An 11,292-nucleotide genomic window follows, 5' to 3' on the forward strand; every position below is an offset into this window, starting at 1 on the left:
CTCAATGCACTAATATTCTCCAGGAAAGTCTAATACAGACAAATAATTGGTGCCATAGACATGGTTTAAAGATCAACAACAAAAAATGCATAAGAGCACCCTTTAGAAAGTCAGTTACCACATGAAACTACCCCATTGATAACACTTACTTAAGGGTAGATCAGTAGTCAGGGATTTGGGGACATATGTAGATAGCAATACAGCTTTTGACCAACATGCTTTTAAGGTCTTAATGAAATCATTCAATGATGTTCAACTTATTAGCAAAGGTATGGCATGTAGGTCCAAGGAAGTCATTGTTCCACTATACTCAGCCTCAGCACTGAGTACAATGTTCCCTTCAGTTTGTACTTAACAGGCACATGCAACACCTGAAACATCTACAGAGGTTACTCAAAAAAATTAATACAGGGCATTAACAACATGTTCTATGTGAATTGCCTCAAAGCCATATCTTTATGCACTGTCTCCTGCAGGTTGTTGAGAGGTACAGGGTATTAATAACATGTCTTATGTGAATCGCCCCAAAGCCCTATCCTTGTACTCTGTCTCCTGCAGGATGTTGAGGGGTACAGGGCATAAGCAACATGTCTTATGTGAATTGTCTCAAAGCCCTATCCTTATATTCTGTCTCCTACAAGCTGTTGAGGTGTAATCTATGTCTGGCATACAAGACATCCCAGGATCTCACTCTGATGGACATCTTGCATATCCCCAGTACAAACAGCATCAGAGCTACCTGATTCAGGGACTTAAACCTTGCTTGTGACATAAGTAGGTCATGTTGGAGGAACAGGTATGTGTCTCAGAGAATTGACCTTCTCCAAAATAGACTTCTCATCCATGTGAAGTAGAGTTCTTCCCTAACCCTATTCAACCATAACCTGGACCAGTGGATGTGAAACTGGAAGTTCACCTGTGGTCTCTCACCGATGTCTCTAATTGATAGAGGCAACTTGTAATGTCTGACCACACATGCCCTAGCTTACACATACCCCTAAAAGTAATCTTTAGGGCACCAAAGTTGTTGGATGCATTTAGGATACATGACTAGGCTTAAAAATGCCCTCATTAAGATAGTACATACATATGTATATATATATATATATATATATATATATATATATATATATATATATATACCTATATATATATATATATATATATATATATATAGACATATATATGGCTATATATATATATATGGCTATATAGGGTATATATATATATATATATATATATATATATATATATATATGAGCCTATGATGCTATGGACACTCCCATGGAGTTCTAGTTTTTGAAGAATATTTGAGCACAAAACAGAAGAAAGATCAAGATGAACGATTCGGTTCTAAATACTGTGCCCATTTTCTATGTTCCTTTGCAGCTAATGTATTTAATGGTATGTTGTTTACATATCTTATGAATATCAACCCATTAATTCCTTTCCCTCAGGCAGATGTTATATTCCTTAAAGAGACACCTTAAGTATAGAATAAAACACACCTGCCTGCAAGTCTTAAAATGATATTCCAATTAAATGACACAAAGTTAAATGTAAGGCAGAGGCCTTGGAGATAGTACTCAGATGGCTTCTAGTGATCAGGGCATAAGCAAAGAATATGGCAACAGATGCAGATGTGTTCTTGCGACCTTTATGTACTCAAATGCGGTGGTATCCTCAAGCTGGGACAACTGTTAGCATCAAGCCTCTGGCATACTGTCCCAGTGTCTTAAATTCAGCTCATCATGGAGTTCTTTGGCATAGAATTATTTTTCCACTACAGACACGATTCATCATTTTTACTTACTTTTTTTTCCTACTAAATCAAGACAAAAATTATACTCTTTTTTTTTTCCAGTAATAAACAAATCGAAGGCTGTTAAGTCAAAGCTCCCTTATTCCCAAAGCTTTGAGGCCATAGAAGAGGTTCTATTAGATAATAGCTGCAGGGTGTACAGGACATTTTATAGAGGGTGTGGTGGTCTTTAACTTCCACTTCTTTCAAAAGCTCATTTACTTTTTCAGTGATTTGATGACTTTGGCATCATCAGAGAAATGGACAGTATCCAGGAAATACAGATGATGAAGCTGTGAGCACGTCTGCAGTGCTACAAAATTCCAGGTATGAGTACATCTGACCAACTGAAACCACTAACTTAAGCTATGTATCTACAAAGACCAACTTATCTTCAGGTACTCAGGACTTGACTGCTCTTTCTGTACTTGCTTTTGCTTATTTGTACATATTCTTTGATAATTTTTATTTGCTTAATACAGCTGTAGCAATGTATATGGACATGAATCATATCTGCTATATTTGATGCTTTATTAATCTTGGAGCATCTTTTTTTGGATTGGTCACTCTTTCTCCAAAGTACTGTGACACTGGCATGTTTATAATGGAGTAAGCAGGTTGTGAGGGGTAAGCTACCCACATGGTATGCGCAGGGTGGGGATAACATTTGCAGGAAACTATGTTACGACTGAGTGAATGTTTTTAGATATTTGTGTAGTCAAGCAGGTACTTTTGAGCAGATATTACATATCTGAGCTACAAGCAGATAAATTTCAAGCAGTAATAGTGAATCTAAAAGTACAATATTGTGTTATGAAAAGAAATCAACTTAGTTAAGGAAGAATACCTCTTTCCTGCCGGTATTGATGCAGCTGAAATGATGGAATGTTAACCATTAAATACTTATTCTCTGCCATTTGTTCATTGCCTCCTGGTATTATCTCCTGTGCTCCACTAACCTGACTAGGATAAATCAGGTATCAAAAAATAAATAAGTAAACTATCCATTTAATTATTACAATGCAACAGATACTTCAAGCAAGATGAAACAAATTTTATAGTGGAAACAACATATAAGTAATCAGTGGTTAAGAGAAAAATAACTAAACCAAAGGCGCCAATCATGTGAGGTGCATTTATATATAAGGTGTCTCTTTGTATTCAGATATGCATGTGTGTTTTTCTATAGCTGATGATAGACACTAGCAAACCCAACAGTCATTGGGGACCCTTAACCACATCATATTATCTTGTTTTGATATTTTGTTACATTTTTTTAAGCCCAAAACAGCTAGTACACCAATATTGTGAACATGATAAATCTAATACGTAATAATAACTCTTAGGATGAAGAATTCAAAGGACTGGCAATACTTTTATTTATTAACTGGGAAAGTCTGACTTGAAACAAAGCCAATTTTCAATGGAGGCCTGGGGAGGAACATTCCAGATGCATGTTGTTGTAATGTGGGAGGAAACACACACGAACACAGGGAGAACATGCAGACTCCACACAGAAGGAACCCCAGCTGAGCATCAAACCAGCGAACCTCTTGCTGGGAGGTGATAACACTACCCCTGCACCACTGCGCCATCTAATTTTACAGTGGAAACAACATATAAGTAATCAATGGTTAAGAGAAAAATAACTAAACCAAAGGCACCAACCATGCGAGGTGCATTTATATATATATATATATATATATATATATATATATATATATATATAGGCATCTCTTTGTATTCAAATATGCATGTGTGCTTTTCCATAATTGGTTGTAGGCACTAGCAAACCCAGCAGTCATTGGGGACCCTTAACCACATCACATGATCTTGTTTTGATATTTTGATACTTTTCTACTTTAAAATTCAAGGTGACAGTGACTTGCAAATCACAGGCTTTGTAACTTCATTCAATGTTTTACCACTGGCATATTGTCCTTGATTTAGCTAAATCCTTCTAGTGGGCTTTCTTTTCATTAAAACTAATATAATAGCCAGTTTCAGGCACTTGCAATACCCATGGCTGCATGGGCCCTCCAATCATCCATGACTGTGTTGGGACCCTGCAATAGCTGCTGCTGGTTGTGGAACAAAAAAATAATTTTTCAGTCACACACTTTATCTTCAAACAAGTCTGTGATACGACTTTGTTAGGATAAAGCAGGTAATCAGTGAATGAACAGAAGGATTCAAACCCAGAATGTCTGATATCTGTGATTTTAAGAAGAGCAGATGCTCACGATATTTGGGGGCGGTTTTCTCTTTCACAAAGTTTTATAAGTGCTGCCAGGGAATCAGGTACTACAACTTGCACCTTGTTTGCTCAAGAATTCTGGGTAAAGCCATAAATAATTCAGAATAATGGTTCAAAGTCAGGAGCACATTTTAACTACTGCTGTAAGTCACTGAAAGAGTTAACAGAATAACATGTTTTCAATCAACATTCATTTTCTAGACATTAAGAAATATGAAACTCTGCCATTATTGACTGCCTGTAATCTTGAATGATTTACCAGCAAATCAAGATTTTTATGAGGGACAAGATAAAAATAGACAAAATAGGGGACATTCTGTGAAATCATTGACAGTGACAAGCATGCATTACTCCTGATAACTGCTAAACAGCAGTCACTAGTCTGGTGTGACACTGCTACTGTCACACAATGTATTGCAATTTGCTGAAATCAGTGTAAAACCTGTATCGCTGTGTCTTACACTTGCGTGCATGTGTGTGTGTGTGTGTTTGTGTGTGTGTGTGTGTGTGTGGGAGGGGGTCCATTTAAACAGTAATGAGCTTGCTACAATTTCTTTTATGTTCTGTCACAAGCATCATTTACATTGCTTTATGCTTGTATGTGTTAAGGTGAGGTTGAACTGTATTTAAGATTAACATGTTGGCCATTGTTTCTTTTGATTACCATTACAAACCTAGACCTTACATATGATGATAGGTGGTGACCTTTGGTGTTTGGCAAGAAGAGTATGTGAGTGTACACACTTACTTATCGCCACCCTGGCACTGTGAGTAGCATTGCCATTTCATAGTGCTTTGCACTGGTTAAGTTCTTGGCTATGGTTTTCTCATTGGGGAATTTGCATATCCAGCCTTTGTCTGTGTTTGTCTATTCATGTCTTTTGGTTTCCTCCAGCACCACCAAGACATGTAACATGTGCAATGGCATTCCTTTAGTCTCCTTGAATTTGAACATGCAGTGTGTGTGTGTGTGTGTGTGTGTGTGTGTGTGTGTGTGTGTGTGTGTGTGTGTGTGTGTGTGTGTGTGTGTGTGTGTGTTTGTGTGCGCAGAGTCCCAGGGAGAAGGTGAAGGGTCAGGCATGCTCTTCTTCAATGAAAATTGCCTGATCTGTACAATAAAATATTCTGACTTCATGTAGCTGATGACTGAAAGGTATAAATGTTTCCTACACCCAAGCCCAAATGGGCCCAAAAGTAAGCCACAGTCAGTAATTATCATCTTGTAGACAAGAAGGCATTTCAGAAAGCAGCTTGAGGAGTTAAATAAGAGCTGAGCATGGCTTAGAAAAGATAACATTTGACTGTGGCTATTTAGTCCAACTGACAAAAAGTAATGAGTCTGGTAGCTGTTATTTTTTATTTGTTAAAATAAAAGCAGCACAAGTTATTCCCAGTCTATCTTCTGAAGGTCAAAATAGTATTGTATGATGTTTCATTATTTATTTTAATTACTGAGATCAAGATGAGTTGATAAGGTAAATTGTTTCTGTACTTTATTTAATCTATCATATTTTTACATTGAGGTTAGTAATTAAAAGCTAAGCAGTGCTTTTTTCTGTTGTGTATTAATTTTGTGATTTCAGTATTCTTGCTGAATATATTTACATATTTGTTATCTACTGATCTGCATTAAGCATAAAAGTTAATATTATTATAGAGCTGTCTGACAGTTTAATAGGAAGAATTTATGTGGTCATTGAGGACAATATCCTGAATGTATTCAAACGTATATCATTTGATGGGTCACAGTTCAAAATGATAAAGTCAAGAAGGATAATGTTCTAATTACTGAGTTTGTTTTATAATTAGGTTACAAATAATAACATTATAACCCTGGGTAGGGATCAGAGATATAGGTTTCTCAGCATGATATCTAAGGCATTGCCATTCCTAGATAGATAATATATAATCTATTCCATATTGCCTTGATTGACATTTACTAGTACAAATGACTATTAGGTTTCATTGTTATCTTTTATGTACATGGCTGCAACTATTGCTTGTAAATATCCCTGTAATCTAGCATGTGTTTATTAGTCTTTCCAAATTTGTAAACTAACGTATTTGTTAGTATTCTGTAACTCTGTTGTTCTTCTTTCAGCTTTTCCTGGTTAGGGGTCGCCACAGCGGAAATCCGGTCCGTTAATGATTGGCAGTAGATTTTTTATGGGTGCCGAGGTGCCAGCTCTACGCCCAACCTTAAGCTAAGGCACATCCATTCTACGCATGTCTTTCGAATGCCACTCAACCGCAGGGAGGACATGCAGACTCCATACAGAAGGCGCTCCAGCCGAGAATTGAATGGGAGAACCTCTTGCTGTGGGGCAACAATGCTACCGCTGCACCACCGCGGCTTATTCTCTAACTCTGTACTTCTAATAAAGGGAGCTTTTCTCCATGGGCCTCTGCTGAAAAACAACCTGTGTCCAGTCAGACTTTCCCAGTAAACAAATGTGAAATAAATAATAAATAATTTGGTCATATTTATTTTATCTTGAATAGTTTACCCCCACAGGACTATTATTTCTTTGTTTTTGACTTTCAAGAATTTAGCCAGGAAAATCATCCTACGCTCTATGGGACATAAGTAGTAAATGGTAAGTTTCTATATTATATCCAACATCACAAATAATAATGTTTGCATGAATAGTTTGTAGGCCTCTGTTTCACAATTACAGAGATGCCATGCCCCATTTGAATGAATGGAATGCCACAACTGCAGAAACACTTAATGTCTGGATGGATGTAAAGATACAACGGCTATATCAAAGGACAGAATCCAATCACACATCTCCTATATCAATGGACAAAATGCCACAACTGCAGAGATACACGCCCTGTATGAATGGGTAGAATACAACTACAGGGGGACACCTTCTTTATGAGTGGAAGAAATGCCAGTAAACTTTCTGAAATGGTCTAAGAATTATAACGAACATCAATGAATTAGATTTTATATATTTTCATAATTTTTTCTGTGTTAAAATAATGAGCAGACATTAAATAAAATATTCCACTCCCTACCTGGTATGAAACTAAAGAATATTCAGCATCTTTCTGTCTTTTGGCTTTTCCTGGTTAGGGTCGCCACAGCAGACCTCTGGTCTGCTAATGACTGACAGCGAATTTGTACAATGTCAAGTTGCCAGCCTGACACTCAACCTTTAACGAAGGCACACCCACACATGCTTACACCTACCTGCATGTCTTTAATTCATTTGACCAAGGGGAGGACATACAGACTCCACACAGAAAGTGCTAAAGCTGAGAATTGAACTGGAAAGCCTCTTGCTGTGAGGCAACAACACTAACCTCTGCACCACCACGGCCCAAAAGAATATGCAGCATAATCCCTTCAAAATGTGTCTAGATTCGTATGTAAACCTAATGCATAATATTTATATTGAGGTTAGCATCTGTGGAAGGAATAATTGTTTATTTTAAGTTAATGGCCATATGTTTACATATTTTATGCGGATAGCACACAGAAATTGGACCATAATTCTGAAGGGGCTGTAGTGACTTATGAAGGTCAGAAAATGCTGGCTTTTTTCTTAATGTCTTATAATACTTCTCTCTGTAGGAAACAGACAACTTAACTTGTAAATAGTTGCCCAGGACTGATGGCACACTTTATTCTCTAACTCCCAAAGAAGTTTTACTTGTTTTTTCAGTCTATATTTCTCTTGAAAAATAATGCATGGAACATACATTGTAGTGAGCTCAGTTGGTTCTGAACTGAAGGTTCATCACAATGGCGTGCATACTGCTGCAAGGTTTGCCTGTAATAACATTAAGCTTGGAGTAAGCACTCATTGGTTCTTTTGAACTTTTTTTATAAAAGTTTTTTAAGGTTGTATCTTCTGGTATTTAAGCCCTAACTTTGAGAGGATTTCAGTCTATACACACTGAGCTGAGTGGAGGAGGGGCGTTGACTACAACTCTGATCTGAGATATATAACAATAAGTATCTTGTTTTTTTTTTTTTTTTTTACTAGTTATTGCATCTAGCACTTTATATATAGCACGTTTTATTGCCTGCTGCATACTTTTCATTGTATTTTATTGCTATTAACTAATCTGCACAGTTGAACTAAAATTGTTTGCATTAGAGGGCCTGATAAATAAGGTTTTTACTGTCACACTGTTTGCAAAGCTTTTTAGCTAGTTTCACTGTGTGACAGGTATTAACTGGAAATTTTCACTACTTGTTAAGCACCTGTTTGTTTTTTCTGATTTCCTGCCAATGAGTATATCATATAACTGATCTGTTTGCAGTTAAAAGCATTCTGTAGAGTCTCCTTGCTCCCTTTGTCTGTTTAAAAACTTTCATTTTGTGGCTCACTGCTGTTCTTCTGCTGTGATAAACATTTCTGTAGTGTTTACTGTCTAAAAGAGTGTAGGATAGTAGCTCTAGTATTATTCTTCACCATCCCTCCCTGTTGGTGTCTTGCTGTTATACTTGGTGGCTTCGCAGTTGCCAGCCCCTACTGTAAATTTGACCTGGGACACTCCTCCCAGTCTAGTGTCACTAGCTCATTCTACTTAATACAGAGAGAACATCTGAGAAGGCCAACCCACTTAGTTTCCTAACCTTGAAATATTTTCCACTTCTCTTTTCTCCCTTTCCTTTCTAAAAAAAAAAAAAAAACTTTGCTAGAATTTCCCTATCTTCTGTTTAAATGTAACCAAAAAAATTTGCGCTTTTTTCCTGCCTTTCCTGTAACTAGTCTAGTTCAGATACAGATTTGCTATATCCAGGACTGTTTGCATGCTTCTGAGCCCCCCCCCCAAGCTTGTCTGTGTTGGAGGGAAGCCTGCTAGCTTATCAGTGGGAGTGGTAAGCACTAAGTAACCTATCTACCACATAAGCAGTGGCTTCTGGCCCAGAAATTGTAGGTATTGGCCATTTGGGCAGTTTTTCCAACTCTCTCAACTTCCTGATTTAAAAGCCCGCATTTGCACTTGTTTCCCCCTTCCTGTAAGTAGTCTGGTCCAGATACAGATTTGCTGTATCCATGATTGTTTGTAAGCAACTGAGCCCCCCAAGCCTTTCTGTGTTAGAGGGAAGCCTTCTAGCTTATCAGTGGGAGTGGTAAGCACTACGTAACCTATCTACCACATAAGGAGTGGTTCTGGCCCAGAAATTGTAGTTATTGGGCACTTGGGCATTTTTTCCATCTCTCTCAACTTTCTGATTTAAAAGCCTACATTTGCATTTGTTTCTTTCCTGTAACTAGTCTAGTTCAGATACAGATTCTTACTTTTAGCACTTGAATTTGTATATTCGTGCTCAGCGCTTATTCATAACTTGTTGTAAGCACTAAATAAGCTACAAAATACTGCAGCACTCAACCTTCCTCATTACCTAGCGGAAAACAGTTTTTGTACTTGCTTTCCTCACTTTCTTAGAGAAAAACAGCTCTTGTACTCACTTTCCTCACTTGTCTTTAGGAAAATAGTTTTATATTCAGGCATGTTCAAGGGTCAGCTCCCAGTGTTCTCTCCTGTCTATCTGATGAATCTGGGCATTTTGGGGCAATGTAGCAATTGCCTCATGTACACAGACAACCCTCTCCTTCTACCACCCAACACTTCAACCTGTGAGAGATACACTTATCTAGCTGAACTGGAGGTAAAGCTCTCTCCAACCAAGATTGAACCTGACAGTCAAGAGGAGAAGGTTAACACTTGCACCACACCACACTCATCACAGAGTCTCACTAAACCTACACCACCAAAATGCACACATAGAAACATAAAAACATTTGTGGAGCTCTCAGTAATAATTTGCTCAAGCAACAGGGTCCTCCAAAGCAGAAACGCAAGCAACCCCCACCACCCAACACAACCCAAATGACAAATTGCCCACACACTCGGTGTGCCACTCAACCACAGCCTATAAGGCAAAACAACATACCCAACACACTAGTCATAGGTGACTCTATAGTCAGGCACACTGATGTCCCACTCACCAGGCTAAACAAGGAAAAGGTTACTGTCAGCTGCCTGTCGGGCACCAGGATCCACCACATAACCCACGCTCTCAGGTCACTCCACAACAAGTACAAATATAACTCTATCATTGTCCATGTTGGTGTGAACAACCTGAGATATATCACTCTGGACTACATGAAAAGAGACATGGAAGATCTTCCCAATCATGTAGCACAGGCAGGTATGGCCCTAGCCCTGAGTAGCATCCTGCCATCACCCAGAATGATACTGCAGTACAAGGACAAACTGATTGACATCAACAATTGGCTAAGCTTCTGGTGTCATTCTAAGGGGATCCAGTATCTGTCTGCCTGGGATGACATGGTTGACAGACCACAATGCTTTGTCAGAGATGGCCTGCATCTGTCACCCCTGGGATTCCGGATACTGGCTAAGGCTCTTGCTGCCTCTATAGTGCCTTTTTTAGGCAAGGTTCAAATGACAAATTCACCACCGTAACAGGAATAGGCAAGCAAAAACTGAGTGTAGTGCTACTCAATGCTAGAAGTCTAAATCTCAAAATGCACTTCCTCGAGTCACTCCCTAAAATGGAGAACATCAATATCTGTGTAGTGACTGAGACCTGGTTCAAGGCTCCAGAGATCACCCCTTCATTACCAGGCTATAACTCATACCACACTTTTCGGCCATCTAACCTGGACTGGAACACCAAAGGCGGAGGTGTGTCTGTATTCATTAAGGATATCCACACCTCCAGGCTAGGTGCTCAGCATAATGCATCTGAGGTTATCCAAGTGGAACTAACTTTGGGCAAAACTGCAATCCAAATTGCAGCTTGCTACAGATCCCCCCAGCATGCCCCAGGATTCCCATTCATCTTTTCTTGATATACTGGAAAATATTAGGGTTCAACCAAACACTCTAATAATGGGCGATTTCAACTACCCCGCCATTAACTGGAAAACTACTTATGTACCAACTCCTTTGTTCAACGCTTTCTTGAATTCATAAATTCTAATGCCATGGATCAACTTATCTACACCCATACCAGGGGCAACAATATCCTAGACCAACATGAGTGACAGGTGTTTCACACCTGAAGTCAACCCCTCGTTGGTCAGATCCGACCATAAGCTAATCAACCTAGCTATCCACATCCCGCCCCCACCCCCCATTAAGGAAACCACAGTAAAGAATTTCTCCAAAGCCAACTTCATGCTCCTTAAGACAGAAGTGGTGAACTTCATGACACCCATGCAGACGGACAATGCAGTTA

This window comes from Protopterus annectens, chromosome 1.part1, assembly GCF_019279795.1.
Source record: "Protopterus annectens isolate FY-2018-M chromosome 1.part1, PAN1.0, whole genome shotgun sequence".
Lineage (NCBI taxonomy): Eukaryota > Metazoa > Chordata > Ceratodontiformes > Protopteridae > Protopterus > Protopterus annectens.